The following is a 14,346-nucleotide window of genomic DNA, read 5'->3' on the forward strand; positions in this document are numbered from 1 at the left end:
CCTGCTCTATTAACTGAGAAGGTTCATATGAATATTATCAGTATCATTTTTCTATGCAGGAATACATGCAGTTCATCATTAAATCCCTCACATTTTCCCTCTCTCCTCCACTCTCCATGCTTCACCTGAGTCCTGTATCTGAAGATCAAACCTTCTGTTCAGCTCTGGCCATTCCAAAAGGAACATTTGAAATTCCCAGGGTTCATTGAAAGTCCATCTTTTTCCCTGGAAGAGGACATTCAGACTTGCTGGGTAGTTCATTCTTGGCTGCATTCTAAGCTCTTTTGCCTTCCGGTATATTGTATTTCAAGCCCTATGAGCTTCCAGTGTAGTTGCTGCTAAGTCCTGTGTGATCCCGACTGCAGCTCACAATATTTGAACTGTGTCCTTCTGGCTGCTTGTAATATTTTCTCTTTGACTTGGAAGTTCTGGAACTTGGCTATAATATTCGTGGGGGTTGGTTTTTGGGGATCTCTTTCTCAGGGGGATCAGTGGATTCTCTCCATTTCTATTTTGCCCTCTGCTTCTAGAATATCAGGGCAATTTTCCTGTAGTAATTCTTTGAAAATGATGTCAAGGCTCTTTTCCTGATCATGACTTTCAGGTATTCCAATAATTTTCAAATTATCTTTCCTAAGTGTGTTTTCCATATCAGTTGTTTTTTCAATGAGATATTTCACATTTTCTTCTAATTTTTCATTTTTTTTGGTTTTGAAGTATTGATTCCTGATTTCTGGTAAATTCATCAATCTCCCTGAATTCTATTCTTTGTCTGAAGGATTTATTCTCCTCAGAGTTTTCTTATCTCTTTTTCCATCTGGCCAATTTTGCTTTTTAAAGCATTCTTCTCCTCAATAACTTTTTGAACTGTTTTATCCATTTGACCTAAGCTGTTTTTTTAGCATGCTATTTTCTTCAGCATTTTTTTGGATTTCGTTGACTAAGCTGCTGGACTTCATTTTCATGTTTTTCCTGCATCTCTCTCCTTTCTTTTCCCAGTTTTTCTTCTAACTCCCTCATTTGATTTTCAAAGTCTTTTTTGAGCTCTATCATAGCCTGAGCCCAATTTCTGTTTTTCTTGGAGTCTTTAGATGCAGGAGCTTGTGCTTCCTCATCTTCAGACTGAGTATTTTGATCCTTCTTGGGCTCATATGCAAAATATTTCTCAATGGTCTTCCTCTTGTTTCTTTGTTCATTTTCCCAGCCTAAGCCTGTTTTTTTGGGGTGCTTCCTGAGCTTTTGGGACACTCCCACAAGGGTCTCAGTGTGTGAGGTTCTGTCCTCCCTCCTGGTCTGTGAATGACCATAAGCACCCCCCTCTGCCACAGGGCTGAGGGGGGGGGGCCCTGCTGTTCTATGGGGGGGCCTAGACTGTGATCAGGATCTGAATGTGGTCAGAGCTCCAGAGTCCTGTTCCAGGGGCAGAGGACAGAGCTCTGCAGTCTCTCTTCACTCCCCTCCCTCAGCTCAATGGGCTCATGCTTACTGGCTCCACCTGCTTCTGTTTTCAGGTCTAGGCTGCGGAAAGACCAGGCTGCTGGCTGTGTGCCCTGAGGGCTGGGCTCCACGTGCTTGCTCTGGCAGAGGTCCCCCGCTGTTCCCCCACTTTGTGCCAGTGCTCCCCAGGGTGCAGCTCAGGAGACTCCCCCGCTGCTGTGAGCTGAAGCTCCCAGCGCCCTGGGGCTGCCTCCGGGAGGCTGAAGTTCTTTGGCTCTGGTGGGCCACCCCTCTGGCGGGCCGCCCCTCCGGCCCCGGGGAACAGAGCCTTTCTGATCTTTTCCAGATTACCTTGAGTAGGAAAACTGCCTCACTGTGTCCCTTTGTGGGTTCTGTCTCTTGAAAGTTCAGTTAGAGTCCTTAGTTTATGAGTTTTTATCAGAGAGCTCCTAAGACTGGATCCCTTCATGTCGCCATCTTGGCTCCGCCCCCGATTTGGATCATTTTTAAATGACTATAAATAGCTCTAATTTCTTTATCTGAAAACTACCTGTTCATAATTTTTTACCATTATTAATTGGAGAATGACTTGTATTCCTATAAATTTGATTCAGTTCTCTGTATATTTTAGAAATGAGTTCTTTATCAGAAACACTAGGCTGTGAAAAATGTTTCCCAGTTCTTTCTAATTTTGGCTGTTCTCTTGATTTTTTGTTTCTCCAGATGAATCTTGTTACCATTTTTTCCTGAGTCTGCAAAAAAATATTTTAGTAGTTTGATTGGTATGGCACTGAATAATTTAAGTAAAGTAAAAATGTCAGTTTTATTATATTAGCTTGACCTACTCATGAGCAAGTGACATTTCTTCAAATGTTTAGGCCTGACTTTAATTAGTGTGAAAAGTGTTTTGTGATTGTGTTCATTTAGTTTCTTGATTTATCTTGGGAGATTCCCAAGTATTTTATGTTGTCTACAGTTACCTTACATGGAATTTCTATCTCTTGATGTTGGACTTTTTTGATGTATTATAGAAATACTGATGATTTATGTGAATTTATTTTATATCCTGCTACTTTGCTAAATTTCTTAATTGTTTCAAGTAATTTTTAATTAATTTTCTAAGGTTCTCTAAGTTGGCTGTATACTTTTACATTCAAAATATATATTTTCAAAAACAAAACCCTTCTTACCAAAGGCAGATCATTTTGCAAATCTTCAGGTGACAAATACCAAAATGTTTTACAAAAAGGTAGAAAAAGTGTCAAAGGCCCTGAGGTCAAATTCTGGGTCTGTAATTTCCTAGGTGACTGGGCAGTTCCTGACTGAATAGTTAGACCAAATGCTTTTGAATGATGGGAATCTCATCTAGGAGGTTTTTTAATGTTCTATATGATCATTTTTAAAAGGTAGAAAAGAAAGAATTTAGTAACCATTGAATTAAATCTATACTTATATTTAAAGCAGGAGATAATGTTTGATCTAAAGTCAAAACCAGGAGCAGCTAGGTGGCACAGAGGATAAAGCACTGGCCCTGGAGTCAGGAGTACCTGGGTTCAAATCTGGTCTCAGACACTTAATAATTACCTAGCTGTGTGGCCTTGAACAAGCCACTTAACCCCATTTGCCTTGCAAAACCTTAAAAAAAAGAATATAAGAACCCCAAAGTTAGTAAATTATAAAGACAAAGCAAGTATGTTGCTCTAAGATTTTAATAAGTAGAAAGCACATGTGCCCATTAGAATTCATTTAAATCTAGATGATTATTTCCTTTTATTATTGCTGTTACTTTTATTTTTTCCTTTTTGTTTGCAATTCCTTTTTAGGTATTATACTAGGATTGGGTATAGTTAAACAGTCCAAGTGCTAGACTGGTAAACACAAAATATAAAAGGAAGCAGATAGAAGCCTCCAACATACTGGATAGATCATATTTGGGGGTTTATAGAAAGATGTAAATGCAAATTGCACAATGTAAGGCAGAGAGGAATTAAGATTTGTACCACTGACAAAATATCCAAACCTGTGAGAGCAGGAATCCAACAAGGATTGTCTGGAACTAGTTTTAAACAATAAAACTTAATTTGAAAAGTATTTTAAAATAATGTGAAAAAATATAACAATAGAAAAAGCTCATCTTAACATATCTATATGATTAAATAGATGTAGGTATAGGTTTCTGAAATACTTTGCTGGATGAAAGCCTTTAATGTCTCACTTCACATTACTGAATCAAATATTCCTTTTTTGCAATCAACAAAGAATAAACACAGTAAGATATTATACTTTTTATTCTTTCATTCAATTGTGTGAATGTTAAGATATGATTTTCTATAGAAAATGATTACAAAAACCTACCTATTTCTTTTTCATATTTTCATCAAGGATGACTTCAAAATTGCATTGTAGACCATTCTCATAAAGATTTTACAGAGAGGAGAAAAATAGGTACATAAATTAGTTGTTGTTAATATCTTCTCAGTAACCTTTATTTTATTTTTTGAAAAATAATACCCATTCTTTTGGTATCTTCTCTTCTTTGAGATAGCTTGAAAACTGATTCTTCAGTGTCTTCAAAACTGTATATTGCCTCCAGCACTAATTTCTTCTGGGTGTGCTAACCACCCTTCCCAAATTCATCTTCTTGAGTGCCATTTCAACTTCCTTTTTTAGAACAGGATCATATAAAGTGCTTTCAAGAGGGAGGGAGTGCTAGCTAGGGAAATAAGGAAAGGCTTCATTTAGGAAGTGATAGTTACACTGTGCTTTGAAGAAAGCTACCAATTCTGGCAGTGGAGTTGAGGATGAAGCATCTTCAAGATGTATGAGACTGTTAATACAAAGGAATCTAAGCAAGAGATGTAATTTTTTGATAAATAAGACACATTATAACTAAAATGCAAAATGTGCAAAGAAGATAATACCAAATAACACTAGAAAGATATGTGAGAATCAAATTGCAAAAATTTTTTAAATTCTGGCCTGAGAAATATTTATCCAAAAAGGAAAAGGGAGCCACTGAGTATTTTTGGGTAGAGTGCTAACATAGTCAGATCTATGTTTTAAGAATAATAGTTTGGCAATGTTCAAAGAACTGATTGGTGACTGTAAATGTTCAGGTGGGAGATGATTAGGGCCTGAATTAGGGTAGATAGTATATAAATTACAGAGAGGACATGGGAAAGATGTAGCAAAGGTAGCACTGATAAGACTTGGGGAATGACTAAATAAGGGATTTAAGAAAGAGAGAAAGAAAAAAAAAATCAAGCATTATTCTAAGATCCTGAACCAGAGTCATTAAAGAGAAAATGACTATTAATATAAATGGGGAAGTTTAGAGGAAGGATGGATTGCAGGGCAAATAAAAGTTCTATTTGAGACATGTTGAGTTTGAGATGCCTTAACTAGTTCTGTGACCCTGCTTGAGTAATTCAGTTAACATTTCAGAATCTGTTTCCCTCTTGTAAAATGGGAATTAAAATACCTGTATTACAGAGTTTGTTGGAATGAAAACATTTGATAATTCTTAAGATTGCTATAAAATACAGGGAGTTTGATTTGCAGTACTGAAGGAAGCTCTTCAATTGACTTAAACTAGATGTGAAAATGTATCAGTAGACAGAAGAGTGGAATTGAAGCCAGGAAGGTCTGAATCCAAATTCTGCCATGTGTATGTCTGTGTGTGTGTGTGTGTGTGTGTGTGTGTGTGTGTGTGTGTGACCCCAGGCAAATTACTTAACCTCTCTGAGCTTCAGTTTCCTTATCTGTAAAATAAGAATGTTAGAATGTCCTCTTGGCTTCCCTCCAGTCCAACTCTAGATTATATTCTCTTATAAAGCAAAATGGTCTATGAAGGGATATGACAAAGTTAAATGGCCATACAGAGAAACATTTCAAGTATTGTGCTATTTCCTAGCACAAATTTTCACTATCCTATATAGGAATGTTTGTCTTTGTTCAATATAATCATCATTTTAAGATGGATAGGAACAGATCAAACTACATTTCCTTTTTTGGTGTTCTAATTTAAAGCCAATATTTTGATAATTTCTTTTATTTTCAACTTGGTTGTTCTTATATCACAAGGCTTTACCACCAATAAGTAATTAAAAGAGAACCACAGTAAAGGGTTAAGGTACAGATCAACACATTTACACATGCAAACAAATATTGGAGTAGAACATTAAGACCTCAGAAGGTTAAAAGTTATCTCTCATACTTACTGACATGTTTACTGGCTAAGGTAAAAACTGAAATCAGTATAACTGCTATCACAAGAGTGAAATAAATTGATTGTCATCAAAATAATTTTCTCCTCCCAAATGATTGAGAAGCTCTGATGTTGGTCATAAATTTTAAACTACAATGAATTTATTTGGAGCTAATGTGCTAAAGAGGAGACAAAGCTTAAATAGACTTGCAAAATAGTTGTTATATCCTCCAATGGGACTATCAGTACAAAGGCTTACATTTCTTATCTGACTGATCAAGGACAAATATTTTCCTTGAATTCCTTTTCTTGGATTCTCACTACATGAGAAAGCTTAGTTAGAAGTAGAAGTAGCAGGACAGCTGGATGCTGTAGTGGATAGAGTACAGACTCTGAGAGTCAAATCTGGCCACAGATAACTTAATAATTACCTAGCTATGTGACCTTGGGCAAGTCACTTAACCCCAATGCCTTGCAAAAAAAAAAGCAGTAGGAGTAGGGAAGAGGTGAGGATATGGAAAACAGTTACTGAGGGTAAAGAAAAAAAAGAAAGACATTACACTATAAGTATCCCAGCACAAGGCTAGAAGGTCTCATAGAGATTATAAACTCTAGCCTTCTGCCATTAGGCAGGCTAATGCCTAAATTGTCCAAGAAATCTAGTGGTCCTTTTTTCTAATAATTTTCATAATGAGATGAAGAGTTTATAATTTTTACTGGGAAATCACTAGTACTCAATTATCCTGATAAAAAGATGCTTCTTCTCTATGTCTGACCATACTCCCACTTGCCACTATATATATTTTATATATATATTTATATATGTATATATAATATATATACATATTATACACACACACACAAATATTTTCTCTCTCTCACATACACACAAACAAAAACAGCTAACATTTATATAATACAGATTTATAACAAAGGGGCAGCTAGATGGCAAAGAGACTAAAACACAGACCCTGAAGTTGGGAGTAGCTGAGTTCAAATACAGCTTCAGACAATTGACAATCACTGGCTGTGTGTGAACCTGGGCAAGTCACTTTACCCCAATTGCCTTGCCAAAAAAAAAATTACAAAGAGCTTTAGATGCATTCTCATTTGATCCTTCTAGAATGCTATTGTTATGACTGTTTTACAGTTGTGGAAACTGAAGGACAAGAGATTATTAGTTTAACTTGTTTGTTAAAATGAACTTCTCTAGTTTATAGCCAGCCAGCCAGCTGCTTGAGATGACATTTGAGCCTAGGTCTTAGGGACTCTGCCCATGATGCCACAGCTTGGATTCATTATCTTTTTTTCCCTTCATCAGACCACAGATTAATAGACTGTGACTGTCCCAGCTTGATCTGGAGACTCCACTAATGACACTTTTCTTGCCACCCTCTAGATGACCATATACCAACCTAATAGTGGCACAATCCGGGCCATCTTGTCCTAGCTTGTTGATATTGTGATAAGATAGAATCAAAATCCTTACTGAAATCCAGATAAATTATAGCTATTGCTTTCCCCTCTTTCAACTAGGCTCATCACTCTGTAGAGGGAAATTAAATTGGTCTGGCATGATTTGTTCTTCAGAGAATCGTGTTGATTACTATCCAGTACCTTGCGCTCTTTGAGATGGCTGCAAATTGATCATTGTATGATTTGTTCTTGTATCTTCCCAGGTAGCCAAGACAAGCTGAATAGTCTCTAATTACTGCAGTTGTCCTGTTCTCCATTGTAGAAAAAGCAAGGACGTACTCTTTCTGTCTGCCCATTCCCCATGCTCAGGACCCAACATAAGTTTCAAAAAATAAGGTCTAGTGGCTCTGCAAGGACATTTGCCAATTTTTTAAGTGGCCCAGGGTGCACATAATCAGACCCTGCTGATTTGAATACATTCAGCTTTTTAAAGGACCCTTCAATCACTTCCTTCTCTCTCCTACTTTGGCTTCTTACTCCATCACAGATGGCACTTATTGCTTTCCAATCTCTCTTATCATTGTTGAACATTTTTTTTAAGATGGGTTAAAATTACACCAAAAGCCTCTGCCTTTTCAGAGTTGTTTGTTAGTAGTTTCAAATCCCTGTTAAGGAGGGGAGTGGTGTTTTCCTGGGTCATCTTTTGTATATGATATTGCAGCATAACTTCCCTAATTAAGTATAGTAGGCAAAAGGAAATGAAGTCTATAATATAATTTACAGTTTCTCCTGACATTTTCTCAATAAATAAGTCAAAAATGAATAAATAAATGAGCTTTTCAATAAATATTTATCCAATTTGGATGGTATGGTCCTTTTTAATAGGAGGTAGGGATGAAGAGGTAGAGGCAGAGCCGCACTTGAAGAATTCTATCTAGCAATCTAGCATAATGGTGATTTTTTTTCAGCTTATTTTTTTATTTTATTCACTTTGCTTTTAACATATGAACTAAAACAAGCATCTCCATAACATAGAAGAATAAAAAAAAGATGATTGCACATGAAACTGAAAATCTATTATGTACAACTTGCTATGCCTTTTAAATATATGTTATTATATATATTTTTCCTTTTTTTGCTTCTCCCTTCTCCCTCCCTGCTACCATTAGACACAAATGTGAACGTATTTGTAAAATCATTCTATACATACTTCTATTTATTAGTTCTCTCTCTGAATACAGATAGCATACTCCTGCACAGATCTTTCGTAGTTAATTTGGGTAGCTATGATAATCAAAATGACTTAGTTGCTCAAAGTTGTTCTTAAAATAATAGTGTGGCAGAGCTGGAGACAAGATGGTAAAGTAAGCAATAAATCACAGTAACTCCTCCATAATTACCTCCCAACAATCATAAAATAGTGACTCCCCCTCCAAATCCTGGAATAGCAGAATCAGCAAAAAGATGGGGCAGAATAATCTTTAAGCCCAAGAAACTTGGAAGATTGGCAAGAAAGATCCATCTCACCTGGGGAAAAGGGGAGCAGTCCAGGAGAGGAAGCATCCCAGCAAGTCAGCAGAGATCCTGACTCAACAAATGAGACAGAGATCCTGAATCCCAGTGCAGTGAAGCAGGCAAAAAACACTCCAGGACCTTCCCATGAGCTCTCAGCATAGCCCTGGGCAGAAAGGCAACATTCAGTGGCCAGACCATTACATGCTTCAGTGTAGTCCCTGGGAAACACAGAAATACTTTACTGGTCTCAGCACATCACAGAACTACCACAAAGCCACCAGCTTAGCACCAGGTAAGATGCCAGAAACTTCCAGCCTTCAGGAGTGAACTACACCCCCCCCACCCTCTTAGTGAAGCACCAGACCAAAGGGCTCCCCTGGACCTCAGAGCAATATCAATGCAATATCAGTTAGACAGTCAGGGCCTGCAATTTCAAGCACAAGATATCTGAAAGTGAACCCCTTTTCCCCTAGAGCAGAGTTCAATTTTAAAAGAAAGGAAAAAGGATGAAAAAAGATGAACAAAAATAATGAATCTGACCATAGAAAATTATTATAGTGAGAGGAAAGTTCAAGACACAAACTCAAAAGAGGACAACAGTGTCAAAATGCCTTCGGACAAAACCCTAAAATAAAAGGGTTTCAAGCTCAGAATGGAAGAACTCAAAATTATATGAGAGAGATAGAAGAAAAATTGTGAAAATAAAGGAAAGTAATTCAAGAGAATCATGAAAAAGGAGTCAACAGCTTGGAAAAAGAAAACACTACTTAAAAAGTAGATTTGGTGAAATGGGAAAGGACATCCAAAAATCCACTGAAGAATATAACTCCTTAAAGTAAAACTGACCAAATGGAAAAGGAAATGCAAAACTGAGGGAAATAACTTCTTAAAAAGTTAGAATTGGGCAAGTGGAAAATAATGTTTTTATGACACATCTAGAAAAGATCAAACAAAAACAATAGAATGAAAAAACAGAAGAAAATGTAAAATACCTCACTGCAAAAGCAACTGACCTGGAAAAGAGATCCAGGAGAGCCAGTATTAGAATCATTGAACTATCTGAAAGGTATACTGAAAAGGAGAACCTAGACAGCATCTTTTAAGAAACTATCAAGGGGGGGCAGTAGGTGGCAAAGTTGGATAGAGCACCGGCCCTGGAGTCAGGAGTACTTGAGTTCAAATCTGACCTCAGACACTTAAAGATTACCTAGCTGTGTGGCCTTGGGCAAGCCACTTCACCCCATTTGCCTTGCAAAAACTAAAAGAAAAGAAATTATCAAGGAAAACAGCACTGATATCCTGGAATCAGAGGGCAAACTAGTTACTGAAAGAACCAACTATGGCTGGGATGGCTACATGGTGCAGTGGATAGAGCACTGGTCCTGGAGTCAGGAGGATCTGAGTTCAAATCCAGTCTCAGACACTTAATAATTACCTATATCTGTGAACTTGGGCAAGTCACTTAACTCCAACACCTTGCAAAAACCAAAAAAGAAAAAATTTAACTATGCCCAAAGGGCAATAAAATTATTAATTATTAAATAATTAATTATTTAATGATGAAAATATTAAAAAATAAAATTTTAAATCCTTTGATTCAGCAATATCCCTACTAGGATAAAAAAAGATAAAAATACAAACATGTACCAAAATATTTATAGCAACTCTTTTTGTGGTGCAAAGAATTGGAAATTAAGAGGATCCCCATCAATTGGGGAATGGCTGAGCAAGTTATAGCATATGAATGTTATGGAGTACTATTATTCTGTAACAAATCATGAGTGGTAGGGTTTTAGAAAAGCCTGGAAAGATTTGTATGAAATGATGTTGAGTAAAGTAAGTGAAACTAGAAGAATGTTGTCACATTAGCAGCATCATTGTGAGTGATCACTTATGATTGACCCAGCTCCTCTTGGCAGTTCAGGGATTAATAACAATCCTGAGAGACCTGTTAAGAAAAATGCCATCCACAATCAGAGGGGAAAAAACTCTAGAGTCTGAGTATGGAGCAAAGCATACTATGTTCACTTTTTAAAGTTTCCATGTTTTTTCATTCTTTCTTATGGTTTTTCCCTAGTTCTAATTTCTCTTTTATGACATGAATAATATGAAAATATGTTAACTGTGAATATACACATACAACCTCTATCAGATTGTTGCCATGGGGAGAGGGTAGGGAAGGGAGGGTAGAAGAAAAATGTGGAATTCAAAAGCTTGCAAAAGCTTGGAATTGGAAAAAAAATTGATATAATTTTTTAAAAAGAAAGATTCTACCAATCACCTCAGAAAAGAGATTCCAAAATAAAAACTCCAAAGAATATTTTAGTCAAATTTCAGAACTGTTGGGTCAAGGGAAAATACTGCAAAAGGTCAGAAAGAAATAATTCAAATTTCAGTGAACACGATCAAGATTACATAGGATTTAGTAGCTGCAACGTTGAAGGAGCAGAGGACATGGAACATGATATTCTTGAAGGCAAAGGAGTTAGGACTATAACCAGGAATCATCTACCTAGTGAAATTAAGCTAAATAGTTCAAGGAAAATAATGATCATTTAATGAAATAGAAGAATTTTAAAGCCTTCATAAGAAGACCAGAATTGAACAAGAAAGTTCTCCAGTATCAAGAGCCAAGAGAAGTCAAAAAAGGGAAAAGAAAACATAAAGGATTCGATGTAACTGGACTAGTTACATCCCTACATGGGAAGATAATACTTGTAATTCTTAAAAAATATACCACTAATGTACAGCTAAGGGATACACATAGACAGAGGGTATTGGTGTAAGGTAAATGTGAAGGAATGACATAAAAAATAAAGAATAAGAAAGAGAAGTACACTGGGTGCAGAAGAAAGGGAGAGGTACAATGGGATAAAACATTCAACACAAGGAGGCATGAAGCATTTATTATAATGGAGGGAAAGGGGAGTGTGGATAATGGATATCTCTTGAACCTTACTCTCATCAGGAGTGGCTCAAAGAGGAAAAACATACACAATCAGTTGAATATAGACATCTATCTTACCAGACAGGAGAAAAAAGAGGAGTTTAAGTAAAGGGAGACTAACAGATGGAAGTGCAGATGAAGGAGGCAGTGGACTGATAAGAAGAGAAAGGGTGAAAGGAGAGAAGACAAAAAGGAGGAAAAATAGAATAGAGGGAAATAGGTCATACACATAACTGTGAAAGGTAATGAGATGAACTCTCCCATAAAACAGAAATGGATAGCAGAGTGGAACAAAACCCCAAATCCTACAATATATGCTATTTACAGGAAACACACTTGAAACGAGACACACACACACACACACACACACAATAAAGGTAAGGGGCTGGAGCAGAGTTTATTATGCTTCAACTGAAAAAAAAAAAAGCAGGGGTAGCAGTCTTGATCCATCTAGCTGCCCTAACTTGATTTTAGAGAAAAAAAGGTTGACTAATAAATAATTTATATTGTGAACTGAGTTATTTACTCTTTGGGGATAATTTCAGATTGCTCTCCAAAATGATTAGATCAGTTCACAATTCCATCAACAATGAACTAGCATGCTGATTTTTCCACAACTCCTCCAAAATTTGTCACTTTTCTATCATTTTAGTCAATCTAGTAGTTGTAAAATGATATCTTAAGGTTGTTTTTATTTGAATTTCTCTAATATAAATTATTTATTAGTCAACCTTATTTTCTCTAAAATCAAGTTAGGGAAGCTAGGTGGTACAGTGGATAGAGCACTGGCCTTGAATTCAGGAGGACCTGAGTTCAAATCTGATCTTGAACACTTAGTAATTGCCTAGCTGTGTGACCTTGGGCAAATCACTTAACCCCATTAATTTAAATAATGAAATTTAAAAAAATAAGTTATAAATTCTGGTTTATTTCACAAAGGTTTTCCAATCCTACAAATTTAACTTTATGCAGACTGACCCCTAGATTAATGCTTATCTCATTCACCTTTAAACTCATCAGGTATATTATTTACTTTTTTTTAATTGAAATTTTATTTTATTTTTACAGTAACATGAAGTGGTAGTTTTTCAACATTTATCCAGGTATTGCAAATTTATGAGTTCCACATTTTTCTATCACTCTCCCTAAGGCAGTGAATAGTGTGATCAAAGTTGTAAGGGGCAACTAGGTGGTAAAGTGGATAGAGCACTGGCCTGGAGTCAGGAGGACTTGAGTTCAAATCTGACCTCATTCATTTAATAATTAAAATCTGTGTGACCTTGGGCAAGTTACTTAACCCCATTACCTTTGGGGAGGAAAAAGTTGTATATATACTTAACATATTAGTCATTTTGTGGAAGAGGAATTAGAACTAAGGGAAAGGAAAAAAGCTTTGAGAAAGGAAGAAAAAATACAAAAGAAGTTTTTAAAAAGTGAACACAGTATACATTCAGATTCTGTGGTATATTCTCTGAATGTGGATGACACTGTCTATAATAGGGCTTTTTTTTTTTAGGTTTTTGCAAGGCAAACGGGGTTAAGTGGCTTGCCCAAGGCCACACAGCTAGGTAATTATTAAGTGTCTGATACCGGATTTGAACCTAGGTACTCCTGACTCCATGGCCGGTGCTTTATTCACTACGCCACCTAGCTGCCCTTATAATAGGTTTCTAAAGGTTGTCCTTGATCTCTGACCTGCTAAGAGGAGTTTCATCCATCACATGATCATCTCACAATGCTTTTGCTAATATGCACTGTTTCCCTCACTCATCTTGTTCATAATTCTTTCCATGCTTCTCTAAAGACTGACCAGTCATGATTTCTTATAGAACAATAGTACTCTACAAAATTTATATACGATAATTTGTTCAGCCATTTTCTGATTGATAAGTATCCCTCTCAATTTCCAATTCTTTGCCACTTCAAAAAGAGAGCTGCTATAAATATTTTTGAACATATGAAATTTTCCCCATTTTTTGTTATTTCTTTTGGTTATAGGTCTAGTATTGGTATTGCTGGGTCAAAGGACATGATCAATTTTATTGCTCTTTGGGCATAGTTCTGGATTCTTTCGGGAATGGCTGAATCAGTTCACAACTATACCAACAATACATTAATATCCTAGTTTTCCCACATCCCTTCCCACATGGATCATTTTGTTTTTTTGTCATCTTAGCCAATCTGATAGGTATGAGATGGTACCTTAATTTGCATTTTTTTCTAATCAATAATGATTTGGAGCATTTTTTCATATGATTATAAATAGCTTTAATTTCTTCATCTGAAAACTGCCTATTGATATCTTTTGAACATTTGTCAATTGGAGAATGATTTGTAATCTTATAAATTTAATTCAGTTCTCTCTCTCTATGTGTGTGTATATATATATATATTTATTAGAAGTGAGACCTTCATCAGAAACACTAGATTTGAAAAATTGTTTCTCAGCTTTCTATTTTACTTCTAATCATGACTGTATTGGTTTTGTTAGTGCAAACATTTTTTAATAAAGTCAAAATCAATCATTTTGCAATTTATTATGCTTTCTATGTCTTATTTGGTCATAAATTCCTTCCCATTTCATAGATCTGACAGATGGAATATTTCTTGATCTGTTAATTGGTTTATGGTATCACCTTTTATGTCTAAATCCTGTACCCATTTTGACTTTATTTTGGCATAAGGTATGAGATGTCAGTCTATGCCTAGTTATTGACATATATTTTCCAGTTTTCCGAGTAGTTTTTGTCAAATAGTGAATTCTTATCCCAGAAGCTAATGTCTTTGGGTTTGTCAAATAGTAGATTACTACAGTGATTTACTG

The 14,346-nt window shown here is 36.1% G+C and overlaps 1 long non-coding RNA gene across 1 annotated transcript; it reads right to left on the reverse strand.

Annotated features, from left to right (window-relative positions):
- Positions 1-50: 50 nt before the first annotated feature.
- LOC141494736 (uncharacterized) lies at positions 51-10,665 on the reverse strand. Its single transcript, XR_012470554.1, has 3 exons — positions 8,588-10,665; positions 3,793-4,150; positions 51-2,189 (listed from the first exon to the last, which is right to left on the reverse strand). It is a non-coding gene; the product is annotated as an uncharacterized LOC141494736 (long non-coding RNA).
- Positions 10,666-14,346: the final 3,681 nt, after the last annotated feature.

This window comes from Macrotis lagotis, chromosome 8 (assembly GCF_037893015.1).
Source record: "Macrotis lagotis isolate mMagLag1 chromosome 8, bilby.v1.9.chrom.fasta, whole genome shotgun sequence".
NCBI lineage: Eukaryota > Metazoa > Chordata > Mammalia > Peramelemorphia > Peramelidae > Macrotis > Macrotis lagotis.